This window comes from Ambystoma mexicanum, chromosome 9 (assembly GCF_040938575.1).
Source record: "Ambystoma mexicanum isolate Mex_15411 chromosome 9, UKY_AmexF1_1, whole genome shotgun sequence".
In the NCBI taxonomy this organism is placed as follows: Eukaryota; Metazoa; Chordata; class Amphibia; order Caudata; family Ambystomatidae; genus Ambystoma; species Ambystoma mexicanum.
Genome location: NC_090931.1, coordinates 92,506,450 through 92,531,495, shown reverse-complemented (window position 1 = coordinate 92,531,495; position 25,046 = coordinate 92,506,450). Strand labels below are relative to the sequence as shown.

At 41.5% G+C, this 25,046-nt stretch overlaps 1 pseudogene; it reads left to right on the top strand.

Annotated features, from left to right (window-relative positions):
• The window catches only part of LOC138487265 (nicotinamide N-methyltransferase-like), an 89,640-nt pseudogene extending 87,556 nt beyond the window's left edge, over positions 1-2,084 (top strand).
• The last annotated feature ends 22,962 nt before the right edge of the window (positions 2,085-25,046 follow it).

The following is a 25,046-nucleotide window of genomic DNA, read 5'->3' as shown; positions in this document are numbered from 1 at the left end:
AAAACGTCTGAATAATAATCTTAAAGAAATGTACTAGGCAATCTACCCAATTCTTTCAGTGGTTTCCAGGCTATGGATAGTATGCTAAATGAACGTAAAACATTGGTGACTCCACCATCCCACAAATTAGGATATTTGCTGTTTTAAAGTGTATACATGGGCTTACTGATGAAGCAAATCTGTTTACTTTCAGGAGCGTGTGAACCCTCACGAAGTTGGGAAAATCCCTGAGAGGTTTTGGAAAATATCACAAAAATATAACACTTTGTCTACAAACTGCAAACCACAAATCCTACCCAATTTCCCTTACTCACATCCTCCATGAGACCAAAATAAATCTTTCCCTCATTTGATTCAATGTACGAAACTCGAAAAGATGTGTTAAAACTAGTTCTGAAACACTGGATCTCCTGCAATCCATCACGGGAGATATGTAAATGATTTGCTGGGCAGAGAGCAACCCACTCTATGCTATTTGAAAGAGAAAATACTCGACAGCTTTCTACCAAACCAAAAAAGAAATAGAATCCCGAGCTTTCCTTTAAGCCCCAAAAAAACTGCTGACAACTGGTTTGCTGATTTAAACTCTGTGTGTGTGAGCAAAGTTTCTGCATTTTTCAACATGGGAAAACCATTGCCAAAGGCCTAGAACACACCTCTTTCAATGTTTTCTAACTTTTGAACAATTAAAGAGAGTGGACATTTTTTTCCAGTGAATTGCCTATTGATTTTACAAACTTTTCTGGCAAATGTCACACTGATTTAAAAGTTATTTGAAATAGAATGTTGGAAAAAGTCTTTGGCCCTCTTTATAGGTTTGCTGGTCTGGAATTAAGGTGCCGGTAACAACATTTTCCAGAACGGAAAACTACAAGTCTGCCTGGAGGGGCAGTGAACTACTGGCAGGCCTGAACCTCCGGTAATTCTGGCCCCTGCTGACAGATAAATCGCTGAAGCACTGGCACCATTACTAAAGGTGTCGGTGCTTCAGTGTTCCCATTTCCATGGAGTCCTCTAGGCCACCTCAAATGAGGTGCCTTGAATAAAACAGAGGCCATGGCTCAGACACTATGGAACCCGGTCATTCCATTCAGATACAGTCTCTCAGAGTCAATTGGATGGGCAATGGGGAGGTCACGCCCTGAGGAAGTGCTTACAGGCTCTGTCCTCTTTCTGTGATAAGGTTGGTGTTGAGAACGGCACATGATCGTCACAAACTGCCACACAGGATTCTTCATGGAAATGTTTCTTGAATTAAGGATATATTGAGGTGCTAGCATTAACACCCACTTTCTGTGGTTCTTCTTCTGAAGGGCTGTTTGCTACTCTTGTTATGTAATGATAGACTGACAGCAAACACAGTATTTGAGACCAAGTAGTCTCTATGATGCAGAAGTAGACTTGAAACTGGACAACCTGGTGTGCCTTTATGCCCTTACCTGACCTCTGTATGGAAATGCATACAGTATCTAAAGATGCATTCATATGCACTATAAAGCTTTGAGTTTCTTCGTAGCTTAAACCACAGTTTTATTATGTTGCTTTCAGCTTTATTGAAATGAGAAAAGTAACGTCAAAAATACTTATTGTTTTGTGGCGAGAAATGGACACAGAAGGAAGAGAAGCTGAGACAGAGAGCGAAAGAATTACTGAAATGTGATGTCACTCAAAGTCAACCGTTGGGATCTTCCTTGCTACCCAGTGCAGACTGTCTGCTCTCAACACTGTGTTTGGAAGGCGCATGTAAGGACAGCGACACCTATAGGAGAGCTATCAAAAATATCTCAACCTTGCTAAAACCAGGAGGGCATTTGGTAATGACTGGGGTCCTTGAAGAAACCTATTATGGACTTCGAGATCACAGGTTTTCAGTTCTGTTCCTCGATGCAGGATTTGTAAGAAATGCTGTGAGTGAGGCTGGCTTCATCATTAAGGATTTCCAGTTGCTCGAAAGACTGAGCAATTCAACACATTCAATCTACAGAAGATATTTTTTCATTGTTGCATGTAAGGAAACATAATGTTTGACTGTTTTAGAAAGGATCCCAATATATGGGAACCCAGCTATTAAAAACTCAAACCAACTTAATTGTGGTGCTTTGAAAGTGTCTAATAACTGTGGTTCACCTGAGCTGGGGCCTGCGAAGGAGGGCAGACTGCCATTACCCAAAGGGCCTTAAAACATGCCTGCCCCACCATGGCCAAGTGGAAGGGAAGTATGTTTTCTTTAAATCTTGCCCACAAATCCCCATTTATTAAACAGGAATTAGCAGGCAGAATGGCACACAAATCCCTGTTTTTTTGGAACACAAATAACATACTCAACCCCTAGAATGTTAGTATTACAAAACAAAGAACTTTTTTAATTTTATACCATTAGGTTTACTATTAATGCTTCTCCTCACCACTAGCTCACTTTCTACTCTCATCTGAACCGCAGTTTAGTAACACACAAATAGAAGAATAGCCTTCCCAACTAATTGTAGCTGCCCAATGCACAATCACACACCACCACATACATCTTTCCCATCATACTCAGACACTCATGCACACAGCACACATAAATTGCAGAATGGGCCAACCCATACCTTTTTTTTTTTTCAACAGGCCCCAAAGAATGCTTACTAAAAAGCAAGTCCGTAGAAAGCAACGCAGAAATAGAGCAAATGAAAATAAAAGTGTCCAAAATAACCATCCATCTCTACCAGAGTTTGTACAAAAAGTTCAAACAAAACAGCTAATACAGTCATATAGTGAAACAAAACAAGCTTCCACTACAGAAACTTTGCCTCCTCTATCAAAATGTTAAACAAAACAGATAATGATTAACAAGAATTTGGCTACCACTACTGCTAAAACTGCTCCTATAAATCTTGATATACTAGCAAGTAACCATACCAAAAAAAAGTATTTTATCAAAAATGATCCGCCACAGAATCCTTCAGAATCTTATAAAAACAGGAGACAAATCATGCACAACCCTTCAAACCTACCATAGAAAATTAATCTTAGAAGCTTTGATAGACAGTGCAATCCTTCTCAAAAGAAAGTTATTCATTTTAGTGTTAAACAGAATGAAAGCACTAAAAAAAACGAAATACTAAATTACAAAAAAACCTCTTAATAACTAAACAGAATGTCAACAAAAATAACTTCTTAAATATCTGTGGAGGTGAATGGAGTCACACCACGAGCACAGAACCATATTTTAATGAAGAAGCATGCAAACAAAACCAAACAAACACAATTGCCATACATAGCAGTAGACGAGGTTATGAAAAAATTAATAATACCATCATGGAACAAGAAATACTGCTTACAAAAATATCCCCAGAAAACTCAGAATTACCTCTCCATTCGACTGAACCAGAACGTCCAGTGTACAAATGGCCATGCACATCAATGTGTAACATTCCCAAAAAATCTTTTAAATCTTTAAACCAGTTCCTCAATAAGTACTTGAACGCAAATACACAATCAAAATGAAAGTGCTGCAAAATATGGATACCTGTCCAGTGCGCAAATACACAGGACTACAAGGAAATTCATTAGCCTGCATTTCGGGACCTATTTGCAAAAGTACCTTCCATCATATCAAAATGATATCAAAACATCATTCAACTATAAGAAATCAAGTCTATAAACTGTACTATGCTAAATGTCCTGCTTTAACACTAGCCAATTTAAATAACACTCTTCTACATGGTACACCCAAAGACCTACTCGAAGAAATCAACCATATCCAGAGAAAATATTTTGGAAGTGAAAGCTGCTTACAAAATGCAATAGCTTTACAACAGACTAGCAACAATTCTGCACATGGCAACCTTCTACTACACACATACAAAAAATAAATACTAAAATTTAAAAGTACATCCGCTGAAGTACCAAACCATGTGTGTGTGTGTTGCCGCAAAACTTTTTATAAAAGTAACACAAAAACTGTAGATGTAACATACAAAATGGAAGACAATGAAGATTCCAAATCGTTTGAATTAGCTCTCTACCTTATAGCAGAAAATAAATACGAAATAACTGACCCCTTAATACTTTGCAGTTACTGCACTACAAAACTTGACAACAACCAAACTCCTTCATGTGCTATCACAAATAACTTGGAATTATTCCCACTACCAAAACCCCTGCAACAACTCAATTTATATGAGAGCATCATAATTCAAACAGTGCACCCATTTCACGCAATAATACGCCTTCAACCAAAAACAGCAGAATTACCTCCCTCTGAATTGGTGAAAGGCATTTGTGGCAAAGTAGTTTATTTACCATTAGATCTTAAAGAAAATGTGCACACTCTGGGAGTGCAACGTCCAATAGAACAATCTTTAATTGTCTTAGTAAATGCTGTACCAACAAAAGAAAAAAAAATTGGCAACACTTTGTAGACTTACATAAAGTTAGACAAGCCTTGCAATATCTAAAAGACAATAATGAATACTACAAGGAAATAAATATTGAAGAAAAGGTACTAGCAAGTAACCATACCAAAAAAAAGTATTTTATCAAAAATGTTCCGCTACAGAGTCCTTCAGAATCTTATAAAAACAGGAGACAAATCATGCATAACCCTTCAAACATACCGTAGAAAATTAATCTTAGAAGCTTTGATAGACAGTGCAAACCTTCTCAAAAGAAAGTTATTCATTTTAGTGTTAAACAGAATGAAAGCACTAAAAAAAGAAATACTAAATTACAAAAAAACCTCTTAATAAATAAACAGAATGTCAACAAAAATAACTTCTTAAATATCTGTGGAGGTGAATGGAGTCACACCACGAGCACAGAACCATATTATGATGAAGAAGCATGCAAACAAATCCAAACAAACACAATTGCCATACATAGCAGTAGACGAGGTTATGAAAAAATTAATAATACCATCATGGAACAAGAAATACTGCTTACAAAAATATCCCCAGAAAACTCAGAATTACCTCCCCATTCAACTGAACCAGAACGTCCAGTGTACAAATGGCCATGCACATCAATGTGTAACATTCCCAAAAAATCTTTTAAATCTTTACACCAGTTCCTCAATCAGTACGTGAAAGGCAAATACACAATCAAAATGAAAGTGCTGCAAAATATGGATACCTGTCCAGTGCGCAAATACACAGGACTACAAGGACATTCATTAGCCTGCATTTCGGGACCTATTTGCAAAAGTACCTTCCATCATATCAAAATGATATCAAAACATCATTCAACTATAAGAAATCAAGTCTATAAACTGTACTATGCTAAAAGTCCTGCTTTAACACTAGCCAATTTAAATAACACTCTTCTACATGGTACACCCAAAGACCTACTCGAAGAAATCAACCATATCCAGAGAAAATATTTTGGAAGTGAAAGCTGCTTACAAAATGCAATAGCTTTACAACAGACTAGCAACAATTCTGCACATGGCAACCTTCTACTACACACATACAAAAAATAAATACTAAAATTTAAAAGTACATCCGCTGAAGTACCAAACCATGTGTGTGTGTGTTGCCGCAGAACTTTTTATAAAAGTAACACAAAAACTGTAGATGTAACATACAAAATGGAAGACAATGAAGATTCCAAATCGTTTGAATTAGCTCTCTACCTTATAGCAGAAAATAAATACGAAATAACTGACCCCTTAATACTTTGCAGTTACTGCACTACAAAACTTGACACAACCAAACTCCTTCATGTGCTATCACAAATAACTTGTAATTATTCCCACTACCAAAACCCCTGCAACAACTCAATTTATATGAGAGCATCATAATTCAAACAGTGCACCCATTTCACGCAATAATACGCCTTCAACCAAAAACAGCAGAATTACCTCCCTCTGAATTGGTGAAAGGCATTTGTGGCAAAGTAGTTTATTTACCATTAGATCTTAAAGAAAATGTGCACACTCTGGGAGTGCAACGTCCAATAGAACAATCTTTAATTGTCTTAGTAAATGCTGTACCAACAAAAGAAAAAAAAATGGCAACACTTTGTAGACTTACATAAAGTTAGACAAGCCTTGCAATATCTAAAAGACAATAATGAATACTACAAAGAAATAAATATTGAAGAAAAAGGGAAACAACTGAAATAATTCAAGCGTCACCAGAAACTGGTCAATTTGAACTTCTAGATCCTGCTACGGTATCCACTATTTTAGACCATTATACAATTCATCCATTACACTCTAAGGACACCATAGCTGATGCACTAGAAATGTACCAAATGCGACAAACCAAAGGATCACCAATCAGCATATGGGAACAAAGTATAGAAGCACGTGTTTTTCCTCTACTCTTTCTTACTGACAAAGGAGGAAGGTACGATGGCAGACCCACTCAGATAACAGCATCAGAATACTGCTCATTACAAATGTATTCTGAAGATCCCAGACTTAGACAAAATGTGGAATACATATTTCACCTACTCTTTGAAAGTGAACTAGCAACTCTATGCTACGGAGATGCACACATATTGAAATCAGGGACCCAATTTCAAAATATTTCAGCTACGCAATTAATACAAAAAGTGCAAGAAAAAGATGAGGTTTTACAATCATGCATTACAAATCTGTTAGCAAACATGCGTGGTAGGAAAGAGTACTTGTTTTGACGTCACAGAGATATACATTGTATGATAAGAAACCTTGGCCCACCCACTTGGTTTGTTACATTAAGTTGTGCAGAATATGCATGGGAAGATTTACATAATTTCCTATGCATATCAAACCAAAACAAAACAAACATAGATATACTAACACCTGGAGAACTTTGCTCTCTAGATCCTGCTAATGTTTCAAGATATTTCCATCATCGTTTAATTGTTATGATCCATTTTCTTTTTTTTAAAAATAAAACTGTTCCTCCCCTCGGAGAAGTGCAACACTTCTTTTGGGGAAAAGCATACCAAGTCAGAGGAGCACCACATATCCATATGCTTTTATGCATTAAAGATGCTCCTAAATTTGGTCAGGACAGTGATGCTACTGTTTTACAGTTTATTGAAAAATATGTCACTTGTGAAATTCCATCGGAAGCAACAAATAGTGATATTCATGCACAAATTGTACAATTTCAAAAATACAAATGTGGCAAATATTGTTGTCGCAAATACAAAAACAAACAGAAATACTTCACCAAATGCCGCTTTGGTTTCCCTAGACCAGTTACAGAAACAGGTGAAGTGAACAACTTCATGTCTTCGGTTAGACATAGTGTCAAAGGTAAATCACGTAAGAACACGTATTACATAAAAATAACACATGAATCACAATATATTAATGATTACAATGCAATCATTGCCTTCTTATGGAATGCAAACATATTTGTGCAGTACATTGCAGACAATTCCACTGCAGTTGCATGATATGTTACAGCTTACTTTACAAAAGCAGAAAAAACAGAGCTTCAAGACCTCTGGAATGACCTATCATCGGACAAAACACTATCTCAGAAATTGTACAGCTTAGGCATAAAAATGCTCTCTCATAGAGAATGTGGCTCCTATGAAGCTGCAGATCGTTTAACCGGCACTGCTTTGTATGGAAAATCTGAAAATATAGTATGGCTAAGTCTTGGTCCTGCTAAATCTAGAAAAAGAGTTCTCATAAGATATAGAAACAATAGCCAAAAATGATCACAACAGCCAAGACATTTTGAAAAACAATTTACTAGATACATACTACCCGAACAGGAGTACCACTTTGGAAACCATGTGTCTATACCACATAGCCCAAAACTTCACATACAAAAATAATATAAAACCTGATGAAAAAAAAAGGTAGATATAGAGTGATAGATTGAGAAGGCAGTTTAGTGGAACTTACCAAACAAAGCTTAATTAATCATATCAAATTGTCATTAAAAACTCCTCAACATAGAGAATTATATTACATGTGCCTGCTACAACTTTTTAAACTATGGAGAAAAGAAGAAGAGATACTAGAAAACTATGACTCCTATGAAGACGCTTTCAAAGCAATGAAAGCACTATCACCGATATAAACTTTACGCAGTACAAAACAATGTTGCACAATGAACAGCAACATGAAGAAGAACTCCAGGCCCAACTAGATAAGGACACTCCCAACAGTAGTCAATCTTCTGTAACAGGAAGTCAAGAATCACTGGGGCAGCCACTAATTGCAAATGAGGCAGAATTAGCTATGACAGAAGTAGAAAACACCATGTGTCACTATGTAGAAGATACAGAACACTTAACTGTACTACAATCAAAACTGAACAAAGAGAAGCATACCATTTTTCAAGAAGTAACAAAAGAAATTGCACATGGTGTACAACATGAACATAAAGAATGTACCTGCCAACATTTCAAACCTATACTACTATACGTCAGTGGTGAAGCTGGTTCAGACAAAACATTCTTAATCAAAATCATCAGAAAGTTCCTTCAACAATTGACAAACAACAAACTGTTAGCTGTTGTAACTGCCCCCACGTGTTTAGCTGCCTACAACATAGGTGGTGTCACTTTACACTGATTACTACTCCTTCCAGTAGAACACCAAAACAAATTAGAATATTACAAACTTTCTACAGAAGCTGTAATGGAACTACGCAGAGTGTTAAAACAAGTGAAAATGCTACTAATAGATGAAGTGAGCATGGTCTCCAACCTAATGTTGGCTTTGATTCACCGCAGATTGCAAGAAGTACTTAAAACAAACTACGAAGAGCTCTTTGGAGGAAAACACATTATTGTTTTCAGAGATCTTCTTCAATTGACACCAGTGCAAGGTGGTGAACCTATTTTTAAAACCTTAGGACACAAACTCTGCCATAAAACTGTTGGCAGCATAGGAAGTGTCAACCTTTGGCAACATATCCAATACAGAGAATTAACAGAAAACATGCACCAATCTGCAGACCTCACTTACGCCAACATTTTAAAAAGTATTAGAGTTGGTTTACTATCTCAAGAAGCACAAACAATATTAAAAACCCGGCACATCCATGCACTTTATGCCAATAACTCATGTGCTACTGATGTTATGGCAAAATTAGCACACAAAAATCTCAATTGTATGTCCTTAATGCCAACTCTTGCAAGCTGTTCCAAATTCAATGAAACAATGTTGAAAAAAGAAATGCAACCAATGATTGAAATTTGCTCCACAGACAAACTGGACGTACATGGTATGACACTACCCATGTGTCAACAAGCCACAACAAGACTAAATACCTTAGAAAATTCTATCTCCAACACAGCTGGTTTGGAGAAAATATTAAAATTATCCTTAAACTGTAGAGTAATGCTTGAACGTAACCTTGACGTGGAGCTAGGACTAATTAAGGGAGCACTGGGTACAGTTGTTGGCTTTCTAACATACTCACGTGACAACAACATTGAGTTTGTCAATATTCTCTTTTACAAACTTTCAGAAGTAAAAAGGATAGGGTGCTCAACAGCTCGATTCCTTCTCTTTAAAGACATGTATGTACGCAGAGAACAATTTTCTCTAACTCTAGCACACGCAGTCACCATTCACAAATCACAAGGTCTTACCCTAGACAAAGCATTGATAGATATTGGGAACACAGTCTTTAAAGAAGTTATGAGCTAGGTAGCACTATCACGCTTACGTGCACTTGATGTCTATTTCTAATCAACTTTGATGCAAGTGAAGTAAACGCTGATAGTCCTTGCATTTTAGAATGCAATAGACTACGTTCACTATAAACCCCCCATCTAAAAACATATCCTGTTCCACAAAAAGGAAAACGTTGTAAAAGAAAACTAATTCAAACAGAAATGCAACAGGATCTCACTGCAAATCCTCCAAAGAGAGTAAAAGAAGCTAATACTTCATCAAATACCACAACCAAAGAAGAACCTATTACTCAAAGTAACTCAGATACTTGTTCAAAGAAGCAACACAGACTCCGAAAAAATGGCTGTGGTCTCCATGCACCCAAGACTCGAGGCCCTGGCCACAGCCACCGTAGCATATCACACCCATAGATCACACCCATAGAATCAAACATTTTAACTGTCTATATGGGCCCAACCATATCACACTTTTTACAAAGTTTAGTGAGGATTCCAGGGAGAGCAAAGTTATAAGCCACCCATGGTGTCTTATAACATTGGTGCATTTAAATTCGGTCTTGAGTGCATGGCCTTTGGCCATGCACCCAAGACTGTAGGCCCTGGCCACAACCACTGCAGCATATCACACCCATGGTGGCTTATAACTTCGGTGTTGGGTGCATGGCCAAAGGCCATGCACCCAAGACTCTAGGCCCTGGCCACAACCACAGCAGCATATCACACCCATAGAATCTGCAAGTGTCCTTAGAACAATTTCAACTTGCCTGCGGACAGCACGGACGGGAATACTGTCCTTAGGACAACCCTCATTTTCCCTAATTACGGACATCCTGGACAGCACGGGCATGTCGAATACATCAGTATCAGGTGACACCTAAACAAATACAGTATTTGACCCATCTCTTACTCCCCAAACCTCCCCAAGCACTTGCACACCAAAACACTCCCCAAAACTGCATTTCGCTTCTGTTCGCCACTGCGCGGTTGGCAGATCCAAGATGGCGGGCGCATCGGAACAATCTGACGCACTTCATGCTCTTCACCATCCAATCAGCGAACGCGTCACATGTCCATGGACATGACACGAGCTGATTAGCCAATCAGTGTCCTGTCCGCGGAGCGAACAGGGAAGTGTGTCCGCGGAGCGGACATAGTTATCACTAATTTTTTAGACCTACTTTTTGATCATTTTTAAAAAAAACTTCTGGATGGATTTTCACCAACTTTACAAAAGCACGCTTTTGGGACCAAGCCGCTGCACCTGCTGCAAATTTGGTGAAAATTCATTCAGCGCTTTGGGCTGTAGGCATGCGCAAAGGTTTTTCCCCATTCAGTCCATGGGAAAAACAGAAGTTTTGGGACCCCCCCTGTAAAAATTCAGAGTGGCCCATATACTTTTTTTGCAAAGTTTGGTGAGGAGTCGTCCAGGGGGAGTGAAGTTATAAGCCACCCAAAAAGTGCTCTTTCTATGGGATTAGCAATTTAACCATAACTACACAGCCACTACCGTGGCTTTGTAACATCCATTGTGTTAACATAAAAAAGGTTTCATTAGGCATCCAGCATCCCAATATGTTAAACACATGGAAACATCACAGCAGTACATTTGCGCAATACCATCGCCGCAAGTACTGAAGGCATGCCCCAAAATGCTCACACAAGAAACCTGCTAGGGAAAAAAGGCCCAATATACTCTTGCAAATGAAAATACTATTTATTTCTGCAAAGATATGTGCATCAGCAAAGAACTCTGCTGCCACGGAACATTCTGCCAAAATGTGTAAAAGCAGAATCTTAAAAGGAGACACAGCATCATAAGTGTTGTTATTGTATACACTGAAAATGTGCATGACTGGTTGGTGCAACCCTATACATGGTTGGCCTGCACCATAGAGGATGCCAGGTCATTGGTCCCAGACTGACTCTCCATATGAGCCTGGCGCCATAGGCGCCAGGACTGCACCCAAATAGCCCCTAGCAGGGGTTGTTGGGCTTGCTTGGCATAACTTGATGCCTGCTTCCGGGGTTGCTGGACTTGGTCTGGGTCCCCGGGGGTAGGCATCATGACAGAACCCCCCCCAAGGCCCCTCCTAAAGTCATTCTTCCCTGTGGTTTCGGTTTGTCTGGGAAATTTCGGTGGAATTATTTCACCAATCGGGGTGCATGAACATGGTCACTAGGTTCCCATGACCTTTCCTGTGGTCTGTAACCTTTCCAGTCGATTAAATTAAAAAGTTTTGACTTTATCAGCTTGGAGTCCAGGATGTTCTTAACTTCAAATTCGGGTTCTCCGTCTACAAGGATGGGGTCTGGTGGCTTGGTTAGTCTTGTCCCTGGTTGTACTGGCTTCAAAAGTGACACATGAAAGACGGGATGAATTCGCATATTAGCAGGTAAGTCCAACTTGACAGCCACCGGGTTGATAATGGCCTTAATGGAGTAAGGTCCCAAATATCTGGGTTAAAGGTTCGTGTTCCCTTTAGAGGTATATGTTTTGTGGCTAACCATACTTGATCCCCTATTTGGTATTGTGGAGAATCACTTCTATGCCGATCATATCTTTCTTGTATTTTTCTTTCGCCTGTTTTAAATGTGTAGGTGCTTCCTTAAAGGCTTGTGTAATCGTAGCGTGCAGATGGTCCACTGCGGGCATTTCTAATTCTAGGGGTGAGTCAAGGTCTGAGGTTCGGGGATGATGTCCATATATGGTATAAAAGGGGCTTTGTCCAGTTCCAGAGTGTACTGAATTATTGTATGCATATTCGGCGATCCAAAGAATGTCTTTCCAATTACTCTCCGTCTGATGTAACATACAACGCAGGTATTGTTCGAGAGTCTGGTTGGTCCTCTCCGTTTGACCATCGGTCTGGGGGTGGTGACTGGTCGATAACCTCACATCGATTTGCGCCAACCGACAGCATTTTTTCCAAAAATGTGAAATGAATTGACTGCCCCGGTCAGAGACCAACACGGACGGAAATCCATGTATGCGAACAATGTTTTCGAGGAATTCTTTGGCCAGGATTGAGGCTGAAGGTAGTCCTTTTAAAGGAATAAAGTGGGCCATCTTGGACAAAAGATCCACAATAACTAGAATGGTGCTAAACCCATTACAAGGAGGTAGATCGGTAATAAAGTCTAACGATAAGGTGTGCCACGGTGTAGGTGGTATGTCTAAAGTTTGTAAGAGTCCAGCTGGTTTTTTCTTTTGACTTTTGTTTTGGGCGCAAATACCACAAGACATCACAAATGATTTAATATCCTTTCGCCAGGTGGGCCACCAGAATTGTCTTTTAATTTTAGCTTCAGTTTTTGCAATACCTGGGTGCCCCTTCCATAAGGGCGTCATGATAATTGGAGATGACTAGTTCTTGTAGTTCCTTGTGTGGTAGAAATAGACGTCCTTGATAGTAAGGCAGGTCATTGATGACTGAATAATCTTGGCCTTTCTTTACCCAGTCCTGCAGGGCTGCTGGATCGAAAAGTTGTTGGATTTTTAAGTGAATGTCTTCTAGAGTCTGTAGAGTAGTTATGCCAATAATTCTTTGTTCTGAAATTATAGGCACCGGTTCTGGGTTCGAATATACTTCTCCCATCTCTATTCGGGATAGGGCATCTGCCTTGCCATTTTTACAACCTGGTCGATAAGTGATCACGAAATCGAATTCGGCAAAGAATAATGCCCACCGGAGTTGACGAGATGATTAGGCCTTGGCTGTTTTCAAATACTGCAGATTCCTTTGATCAGTGATTACAGTGATGGTATGCCTGGCACCGAGAAGATAATGCTGCCATGCCTTGAAGGCGGACTTGATGGCTAATAACTCCTTATCAGTAACCGCATAGTTTAATTCGGGTGCTGAGAACTTTCTTGACCAGAATGCTACTGGATGAAGTTGACCGGTTTCGGGATCCTTCTGGGATAGGGCAGCTCCCATGGCTAAACTGGATGCATCGGTTTCAACTATGTATGGAAGCTCAGGGCATGGATGCTTTAAGACAGGTGCAGACGTGAATCTCGATTTTAGCTCTTGGAAGGCTCTTTCAGCCTCTTCAGTCCACAAAAAACATTTGTTTTTTCGCAAAAGTGCTGTGATGGGGTGTACAATATGTGAGAATTCAGGAATAAATCTGCAATAGAAATTAGCAAATCCAAGCATGCTTTGTACCCCTTTAACTGAACTGGGTGATGGCCACTTGAGGATTGCGTCCACCTTTCGAGAGTCCATTCGAACTCCTTTTGGAGTCAGGATAAATCCCAGGAATTCAACTTCTGTAGAATGAAAAACACATTTCTCCAATTTTGCGTATAACTTGTGCTGGCGTAGTTTCTCAAGGACTGCACGAACGTGCTTCACATGGTCTGATTCTGAGGAGGAGTACACTAGAATATCGTCTATGGGTACGACAACACAGACGTCAATGAGTTCACGAAGGACATCGTTCATAAAATACTGGAAGGCTGCTGGTGCATTGCACAACCAGAAGGGCATCACCTGATATTCGAATAACCCGTACTTGGTGCGAAAGGCAGTCTTCCATTCATCGCCTTTCTTTACACGTACCAGATGATATGCCCCTCGGAGGTCTAACTTAGTGTAGATACAAGCATCCTTTACTTGGTCTAGTAATTCGGGGATCAGAGGCAAAGGGTATCGTTTTTTTACCGTAATCTGATTTAATGCGCGGTAGTCTATGAACGTTCTAAGGTCACCTTCCTTTTTAGGCACGAAGAATAGAGTTGAGGATGCAGGATATTTGGATGGATGTATTAAGCCATTAGCAAGGTATTGGTCCAGATATTGTCGTAAGATTTTCGGGTTCCGTAAGGGCATAGATTCTACTGCATGGAGGTTGTGCACCGGGTACTAGGTCGATTTGACAATCATATGATCTTTGAGGCGGTAAGGTATTTTCCTGTTCTTTTTGAAAAACATCTTGAAATTCTTGATATTCCTGAGGTAACTGCACAACTGGATTAGTAACGGTGGCCAGGCTTTTGTTCAAGGTTTTTTCCGGGTAACAGGTGTGTGCACAATCTGGGAAGGTCACTCTCTTCTCTCGCCAATCAATACAAGGATTATGTGTTTCCAACCATGGCATACCCAGAATTATTTGGAATCGCAGGGCCTTGATTAAATCAAACACAATAGTTTCTCGATGCCCATCTTGACCCAACAGTGTCAGCTCAGTAGTGGAATGAGTTACAGGCCCAGAGGCAATTTCAGTTCCATCGACTGTGGTGATGACATCCGAAGCGGTCTTTTTGCAAAGGGGTAGATTCATCCTTGAGGCCAATTCGTGGTCCATGTAGTTTCCTACGGCCCCGCTATCAATGTATGCCCTTACTGCGTGAATACATGTTGGCTGCCTTGGATCAATTAGGACCATTGGTATAATTAGGTGGGAGGTCTGAGTGTCCTTCTTTAAGCTCGGCAAGCGGACCTCTACGCTTGTCGGGCATGGTTGTTTCCCGAATCAGGCTCTATTTGACTTTTGTCAGCAACTCCTACTACTTTCTTGGGTGGTTTTATAGGGCAATCCCGTAGAAAATGTCCTGCGGTTCCACAGTACAGACACAATTGCATCTGCCGTCTCTTTTCTCTTTCCTTTTGAGTTAAGGGTCATTTGGGTGTAACATTGGGTTTAACCCATACCCGACTCTCGAACTTAGCTCGATCAGCCTTTCTATTCTGAAGTCTGTGGTCTAACTGGACCACTAAGTCTATATATTCTGCGCAATCCTGAGGTGGGTTCACAACTTGAGCCAAAACATCTTTGAGTTCTCCCCGAAGCCCACGATGAAACAATGTAATTCGTTTCTCCTCAGGCCATCCGGTTTCCACCACCAACCTATTGAAGGTTGTGATATAGGTTAGCAGATCCTGATTACCCTGTCGTAGGGATAAAAGTTCGTTATCCAGGGCCTGTCCCTGTGAATGTCTGGCGAACAGTCTTTCCATGCTTCTTTGAAAACCCTGAAAATTCCGAAGAAGAGGGTCATCCTCGTTGACTAGTGGAATTGACCAGTCAGCTGCGCTGCCACTAAGATATGATAGTACAAAGGCTACTTTGGCTTGGTCATTTGGAAAAGCTCCAGGTCTGCATAAAAAGTGTAAGCGGCATCGATTCATAAACACTGCAAACCTTTTTGGGTCCCCAGCAAAGCGTTTGGGTGGAGCCAAAGGAATAGCCCCTGGTAGGATTACTTGCACAGGATTGCTCAAAGAAACAGGAGCTGGGTTTCCCCTGAGTCCAGGTAGGGGTGTTTGCCCAGCTTGATTTTGCAGCAGTTGTCTAGCAAGATCATCTGTGCGTTCCTTTGACACAATCAGTTCTCTCCTGAGGGCATTAGTCTCTTGGCACGCAGAGTGCACTTCCGCCCTAAGTTCCCCTAATAATTGGGCTAGTTGGTCTGTTTCGGAGGTTTCCATAATGCCGAGGTGGGGATTTGTAGATAGGCTTCGTGTTCTGTTACGCTCACCTGGCTCCCACAGGGGTGTCGATCGGACCCGGACAGCTGCGACCTCCTCCAACGTGAAGCGTAGTGCAGAGATGACAGACTGGACTGGCCGCCTAACCTCGTCTGCTTGACCCGTAGAAGTATTCTCCTGCAATTGGAGAAAGGGATTTAGCCACCCGTAGATTCTAGTAATGGCACCCCACTGTTCTCCCCACTAATCACCACCGATTCACTTTCAGTAAGCTCACCTTATGTTTGTAAACGATGAGCTCTCCATCCTGTGTGGAATGCAGGGGCGCGTAGATACAAGTTACTTCACTGGTTTGAAGGCGTTGGAAGAGTTCTGGATGAATATTGACTCCGAAGTTCCAGCCGAGAACCCGTAAGTATAAAGTTCAAAGAGTTCAATATGTCCGATGTTCACTCTAGTACATTCCTTTCTTGTGTGTCAGGCTGAGAGGTCCTGTGTCCGCGGAAGCTGCTGAACCCCCAACGATCCCCCTGAAATGTAATTCCCAGAACTAGATTTCAATTCAGCTCTGTAAACTACACCCCAAAGGGAAAGGGGGAAGTGGATAACAAAACAACACCAGGCAGACTGCGTCAAGGCTAACCAGAGCTGAACCTGCAGAGGATATAAGAAAAGCAGATACAATTCCTTTATTTACTTACTTAACCTTAGGAATGGGAAAGACTTTAAATCCTTAACTAATAATTAAGAATCATACCTGGCTCTTCTCTTGAAATTTCTTAGAGAAGCTTGTAAAGAAGCTGAAAATCTCTCTTACTTGAGACTCTTGAAATTCACAGCAACTTCTTACTTTGGGCAAATCTGGAAAGTTTAGTTCATTGTCTCTATTCCAAAATGCACTAGATGTCCAGTTAAATTGTCTTTATTTATTCTTTCCTTTTCTTTCAAACTATTTACAATTCCATTGAGTTTGTGAATTCTTGAAGAAACACGTGTTAAACTCACACGCGGGTTATTTCCATACAGATGAAGTTCACGTTGAAAACTTCCTGCGTTGAAGAACACGCGCACGGAAAGCAAAATCCACGCGCAGAAAACACACGCGCAAGCCTAACCAAGTAAAGTAGAATTCAGGCGCAAACGAGAACACGCGCAGAAAAAAAACACACGCGCAAAAAAAATTCCGTGTTGATGAACTTCCGCGCCTATTCACACGCGCCTTATTATCCACGCGCAATGAGTTCACTCGCGATCGAATAAACGCGTTTAAAAAGACACGCGCAAGAAACCACACGCGCAATTGAGTTCTAGTGCAGAAGCACACGCGCTTGAAATCACACGCGCTATAAAGTTCTCACGCGGCAATTAGATTTTCGCATCCGGAAGCACACGCGCTGGAAACACACACGCTTTAAAGTTCTTGCGCGACAAATGAATCTCACGCTAGGATCACCCGCGCTGGAAAACAAACACGCTCTTCAGTTCTCACGCGACAAACAGATTCTCGCGCTAAGGAGCACACGCGCTGGCAAACACACTGAAGTGGGAGAATGAAACAACAGGCTCCCGCCAATCCCCTCTCGCGCTTGGCCTAGAGGATCACGGCCTAGGCACCCGCCACGAGAGGATCTACCAGACGACCAAATACCCTGGTACAGGAACATACGGATGTGCCCACCCACCTGCCCAGCAGCCCGTCCTGCCCATGCCGACACCTGCGGCATGGATGAACTCGACTAAACCAACACATCGTAAGAGATGCCATGACGACCTAGTAAACGGTCAGCACACCTGTACAAACATGCACACTGGACACTCCCACACCAATCCACACGAAGAACATACTCAGTGCTATGACATAGGTGACGAACACACCCACGGACGTGCATCTTTATTATTTTTCACATAGGCTTTTCAAAATGCAGAAACGCAAGACGCACAATGAACTCATCTAAAGAGCTTGCTCACGCTTCTCCTAAACCCACGTGCCATAATGAGAAATATACAACATGATACCATAACCTAAAGCGCCTATGCACCAAACGGTTCCACCTATACACCAGACCCAAATAGGCCGCAAGCAAGAGCTTCCATGAACATTAAAAGAACAAGAGTCCGGTTGCTGACCCTGCAGAATGAGCCCGGCGAAAGCAGACAGCCAAGGGCGCAATGTTGCAAACTCGCATTCCGAAAGCAGACAGCCAAGGGCACAATGTTGCAATCTCGCATGCCGCAAGCCGACGTCAAAGTCACACCTGCAAATTAAACCAGGCACACAGTGGAAAAACAATATTAATTGTGCAGAATTCTGCCTCAACCACGGTCCCACCTCACGTGACCAAGCCAAATCTGACAGGGTGCCAAGGCCAGGAGGAAGGAGACGCCTGAAGCCCCCGTTACAAGACACAGGCAGATACAATTAAAAGACTCAATGGACATCTGCGGCAGTGGGAGTAGTCGGCCTACCAGCATGTGAATAAATCCTCACATTGTCTGCACATAACCATAGTGAAACATTGTTGCAAATGACAGGTGCACCGCGAGCTGGGAACAGCAATGGTCCCAGACTGGGAGGCTCGCGAGCGGACCAATCAGAACATGGGGCTCTTATCACTGACGCCATTAACATTGACCAATCCTCAGGGGTCTTCATGTAACAATTTTCATGTATCAAATTGAAGGGACAACCCAAGTATACCACCTGACTAACCCTTAACCACTAATATTACTATCTATACGTATGCTATACTAACCCTACCACTCGAGCAACCAATCAAGAGTGGCGATAGGTTTTTTGCTAAACTTTCCAAGGTGACGCAAGTAGCGCGTCATAATATGGTAAAAAGTGCCTGCGACCCCCACGATTGTGTGTGTGTCAGGACGGACGCGTACGATCCTTGACCCATCCCTGCCGTTTTGTCTAATAAACAGCAGAACCACCTTGCTTCTTGCGTGTGTCTCATACTCTGTTGGTTTTGGGATATACGGGAGGAGTTGGGGCCTCCCTGCCCAGAGGTCCGCAGACGGCCTTGCCGACCCCAGCAGAATTTCCCCCCGACAACACGCGCTCTTGAATTCTCACGCGACGAACAGATTCTCGCGCTAAGGAGCACACGCGCTGGCAAACACACGCGCAGTTGAATACACTCGCACGCGCAAAGGTTCAACGATATTTTCAGATTACAAGTAGTACGCGTATTTTCAAATAGCGTTCAAGCGCACTCAGGAAGTTCAATAGTACAAGTACAAAGATAACTTTTTACAAATTTTCAAGGAAATGTCATTAAGATGAACAGAGCTGCAGTACAAACAAAGTCACTTATCTCCAGAGCGAATTCATGAGGATCTTCAGAGTTTCCTGTCTTCAAAAACGAATTCCTGACAACTGATAGCTTCTCCAGAAACCCCCAAGAAAGTAGCCGCTCAACTGCTAACGCCTGAAGGATAAAATCCACCAGGCCCAAGTCTAAAGCAGGAGCAGCCACTAAACACGTCCTCTCAGCTGGGGTTTAGATGATCAAAGGCACAGAGTGACAGTTTAGAATGTTCATTGTTGTTCTGCAGTGTCTTCTAACCAATCAGAGCTGTCACTGTGAGACTCAATTTTGCCTTGGGTCAGAACCAGGATTCTGAATCAGCAAGTTAAGGCCAAACCAACTACAATAGAAAACTTCCCACCCAAATAAGGCTAATCTAAAAAAGGATTAATAAAGAGAAATAATGAGAAGGAAACTTGAATAAGGGAAAATAGCCTGAATAGGGGAAGGAAACCTGACAGTACCCCCCTCCTAATGCCCAGTCTCTGGGCCTACCTTATGTGGATTTTTAGCATGAAACTTAGCAACTAAACGGGGGGCATGTACATCAACTGAATCTTCCCATGATCGTTCCTCAGGTCCACATCCCTCCCAATCAATTAAATACTGCAACCTTCCCCTCACTTTCCTGGAATCCAAAATTTGTTTAACCACAAATTCCTCAGATGAATCCTCCAAAATCACAGGGAAGGTGGTGTTCTAAATCTAGTTCCTGAACAAACTGGTTTTAAAAGGCTAACATGGAAAGTAGGATGTACCTTCAATTGCTTGGGTAATTTCAATCGTACTGCCACAGGGTTGATGATTCTCTCTACCTCGAATGGGCCTACAAATCGTGGACTGAATTTATTCTTCCCCTTAATTTTTAGGTACCGGGTAGAAAGCCAAACTAAATCTCCCACCTTATATTCAGGACCAGCCTTCCTTCTCAAATCAGCACACCTTTTATATTTCAATTTGTTTTCTCCTAGCACCTTTTTTGCTCTATCCAAGTTATTCTTCATTACCAACAAACGATCTTCCACTCTAGGATTCCCAGAATCCTCCAACACCTCAAAACTCAGAAAGCGAGGATGAAACCCACGACCCAAAAAGAAAGGGGACATAGAAGTAGCATCTTTACCATAATTGTTGTAAGAGAATTCTGCCAACCATACCAAATCCACCCATTCCTCTCTAGCTTGTAAATAACACCTTAAGAACTTCTCCAATTCCTGATTTACTCTCTCCACTTGTCCATTACTCTCCGTATGATACCCAGAAGTCAAACTAACTTCCACTCCAAGTTTCTTACAGAAGGCCCTCCAGAATTTTGAAATAAATTGAGAACCCCTATCAGAGATAACTTGACTTGGGAGTCCATGTAGTCGAACTACACCTTGCAAAAAACTATGAGCCAGATTTTCCGCTGTAACCTCTCCCTCCATTGGTAAAAAATGTGCTTCTTTAGTAAGAAGATCCACCACAACAAGAATAGTAGTACAACCCTTATTTTGAGGGAGATCAACAATGAAATCCATAGAAATAGTGTGCCAAGGACGAGGAGGAACAGGTAACGGCTCCAATAAACCACGCGGCTTCCCAACTTGACTTTTTGCTTGTGCACAGACTACACAAGTTTTAACAAAGTTCAATGTGTCTTGGCAAATTTTTTCCCACCAAAAATTCCTTCGAACCAATTCCAGAGTTTTTCTGAAACCAGGATGTCCTGATAAAATGGATTCATGACAATTTCTCAAAACCTTTTCTCTTAACTCTTCAGTAGGTACATAAAGCTTGTTATCAAAAAAAGGAAGATCATCTTTCAAACTTCTGGCTGGATCCAGTCTCACCCACTCCTCCATCTTCTGCAAGGACATATTCTGGCGAACTTCATTCAAAAAATCCATTTCTTTAATGGTTCCAGCTAACAAAAAATGTTCTGGAGCAATTATAGGTTCTGGTTCCAGAATCTGTCTCTCCTCACTACCAGGAAATTGGCGGGATAAGGCATCAGCTTTTTTGTTCTGACTTCCGGGTTTAAAAGTCACAATGAAATCATAATCGGCAAAGAATAAGGGCCAACGAAGTTGTCGTGGAGACAAAGTTCTTGCAGATTTTAAAAACAATAAATTTCGGTGATCAGTAAGGACCGTTACCGTATGTCTTGCCCCTTTCAGAAAATGTCTCCATTCATCCCCTTCCTGCACACGCACAAGATGGTAAGCTCCTCTCAAATCTAATTTAGAGAAAATATTTGCTCCTTGTATTTGATTAAGCATTTCCGAGATGAGAGGAAGAGGATACCGGTTCTTAACCGTGACTTTGTTAACTGCTCGATAATCTATGCAAGTTCGAAGCGTTCCATCCGGTTTTGGTACAAAAAATAAAGGAGAGGCCGCTGGTGACTTAGAATGACGAATAAACCCTTTGGCCAAGTTTTCCGACAAATATTCTTTTAAATAATCATTCTCTTTCTCTGTAAGAGCATATACCCTACTACTAGGCAAAATTGTTCCTGGCTCCAGCTCAATTTTACAATCAAAGGGCCTATGGGGTGGTAATTCTCCTGCCACTTTCTCATCAAATACGTCCCAAAAATCTTTGTAACACTGGGGAAGTTGACCCACTACAGCTCCCACATCATGACATCCAATTCCAGTCTCAGCCAGAAAACTAGACACTGAATTACTTTGTTTGACATCTTCCTCTAAGAGACTTACTGAAAAGCAATTCTCTTTACAAAAATCTGACTGCATGTCAATTGTCCTAGCACTCCAATCAATCAGAGGATTATGGAGAGTAAGCCAAGGCATACCCAAAATAATCTTCAACAAAGGAGCATCAATTAACTCAAACAAAATTATCTCTATGTGACCTCCTGATAACTCCAAAGTTAAAGAACCAGTCCTATGAGTAATAGGACCAGAAGATAGATATGTACCATCAACAGCCCTAGCCTGCTCTACAACCTCCTTCTGAATAATTGGAATTCCCAAAGATTTTGCCAGACCCCAATCCATGAAATTCCCGGTGGCACCAGAGTCAAGCATTACAGGACCATTTCCCTTACACTCCAACTCAAAGAACAAGGATACATTTACGGTTATATGGGGAACCGCTGTCTGCACCGTATTGGCGATCTGTTGCACCTTGACCGCTGAGGTACAAGTCTTCTTGGGAGTGTAAGGACAGTTCCCTAAAAAGTGCCCACCTCTTCCACAATATAAACACAGATTGTTATCTCTCCTCCTAGCCTTTTCTTCCACTGTTAAAGGGCCTCGGACCCTGGGAGATGGATTATTCCCTTTGGATCTACTCTCTACCTTAGGTCTATCCACTCTAACTAGAGACTTTACGTCACTCTGACAATGACGCCTCTCTGCCTTCCTTTCACTCAAACGAAAGTCCAATTGAATAACCAAATCAATCAGACCTTCACAAGTAGAAGGGCGTTCAACTACTCCAGACAATGCATCCTTTAACTCATCTCTAAGGCCCCTATAAAACAACGAGGCCTGTTTAACCTCGGGCCACTTGCTTTCTAACACAAGGGACTTAAATTGTGTTATATAAGCAATCAAGTCTCTATTACCTTGTTTTAGTTCTAAAAGTTCACCATCCACTTCCAGAGATAACTGTCTTCTATCAAACATCTTTCGGAATATCTCTAAAAAACTGGTGTAATTTCCTAAAACCGTACTCTTTTGACTCACCAACAACCCAGCCCAAGCAGATGCCAAAGTTATCTTAGATGCATCCGAGGGAAATAATTCTGGTCTACTCATAAAATGTAATTCACATTGTGTCAAAAACACCCTAAACCTCTTGGGATCCCCATGATAACGTTCTGGAGGCGCCAAAGGAACTGGCATAATTAAACTCCTTACCCCTTCTGCCACTGGAGGCGCCCGTTGTATTTGTGGTAAATGATCTTCACCTTCCCTTTCTAACTCAGGTGGAGAACCAGCGCCCCCTGAAACCTCATCCTCTCTCCTTTCTCCCCTCTGTTGAATTTGTGTTACTTTAACACTCAAGTCATCCACCTTTTGACTAAGTAAGGCATTTTCATCCCGAGATATTTTCAACTCCTCCCGTAACTCCCTGATCAAAGATCCTAACATCTCCATGGATTCGTCGGGGTTCATGACAGCTCGGGCGGACTAAATTATTGGCCTTTCATTCTGTCAGGCTGAGAGGTCCTGTGTCCGCGGAAGCTGCTGAACCCCCAACGATCCCCCTGAAATGTAATTCCCAGAACTAGATTTCAATTCAGCTCTGTAAACTACACCCCAAAGGGAAAGGGGGAAGTGGATAACAAAACAACACCAGGCAGACTGCGTCAAGGCTAACCAGAGCTGAACCTGCAGAGGATATAAGAAAAGCAGATACAATTCCTTTATTTACTTACTTAATCTTAGGAATGGGAAAGACTTTAAATCCTTAACTAATAATTAAGAATCATACCTGGCTCTTCTCTTGAAATTTCTTAGAGAAGCTTGTAAAGAAGCTGAAAATCTCTCTTACTTGAGACTCTTGAAATTCACAGCAACTTCTTACTTTGGGCAAATCTGGAAAGTTTAGTTCATTGTCTCTTTTCCAAAATGCACTAGATGTCCAGTTAAATTGTCTTTATTTATTCTTTCCTTTTCTTTCAAACTATTTACAATTCCATTGAGTTTGTGAATTCTTGAAGAAACAAGTGTTAAACTCACACGCGGGTTATTTCCATACAGATGAAGTTCACGTTGAAAACTTCCTGCGTTGAAGAACACACGCATGGAAAGCAAAATCCACGCGCAGAAAACACACGCGCAAGCCTAACCACGTAAAGTAGAATTCACGCGCAAACGAGAACACGCACAGAAAAAAAGACACGCGCTAAAAAATTTCCGTGTTGATGAACTTCCGCGCCTATTCACACGTGCCTTATTATCCACGCGCAATGAGTTCACTCGCGATCGAATACACGTGTTTAAAAAGACACGCGCAAGAAACCACACGCGCAATTGAGTTCTAGTGCAGAAGCACACGCGCTTGAAATCACACGCGCTATAAAGTTCTCACGCGGCAATTAGATTTTCGCATCCGGAAGCACACGCGCTGGAAACACACACGCTTTAAAGTTCTCGCGCGACAAATGAATCTCACGCTAAGAGCACCCGCGCTGGAAAACAAACGCGCTCTTGAGTTCTCACGCGACGAACAGATTCTCGCGCTAAGGAGCACCCGCGCTGGAAAACACACGCGCTCTTGAATTCTCACGCGACAAACAGATTCTCGCGCTAAGGAGCACACGCGCTGGCAAACACACGCGCAGTTGAATACACTCGCACACGCAAAGGTTCAACGATATTTTCAGATTACAAGAAGTACGCGTATTTTCAAATAGCGTTCAAGCGCACTCAGGAAGTTCAATAGTACAAGTACAAAGATAACTTTTTACGAATTTTCAAGGAAATGTCATTAAGATGAACAGAGCTGCAGTACAAACAAAGTCACTTATCTCCAGAGCGAATTCATAAGGATCTTCAGAGTTTCCTGTCTTCAAAAACGAATTCCTGACAACTGATAGCTTCTCCAGAAACCCCCAAGAAAGTAGCCGCTCAACTGCTAACGCCTGAAGGATAAAATCCACCAGGCCCAAGTCTAAAGCAGGAGCAGCCACTAAACACGTCCTCTCAGCTGGGGTTTAGATGATCAAAGGCACAGAGTGACAGTTTAGAATGTTCATTGT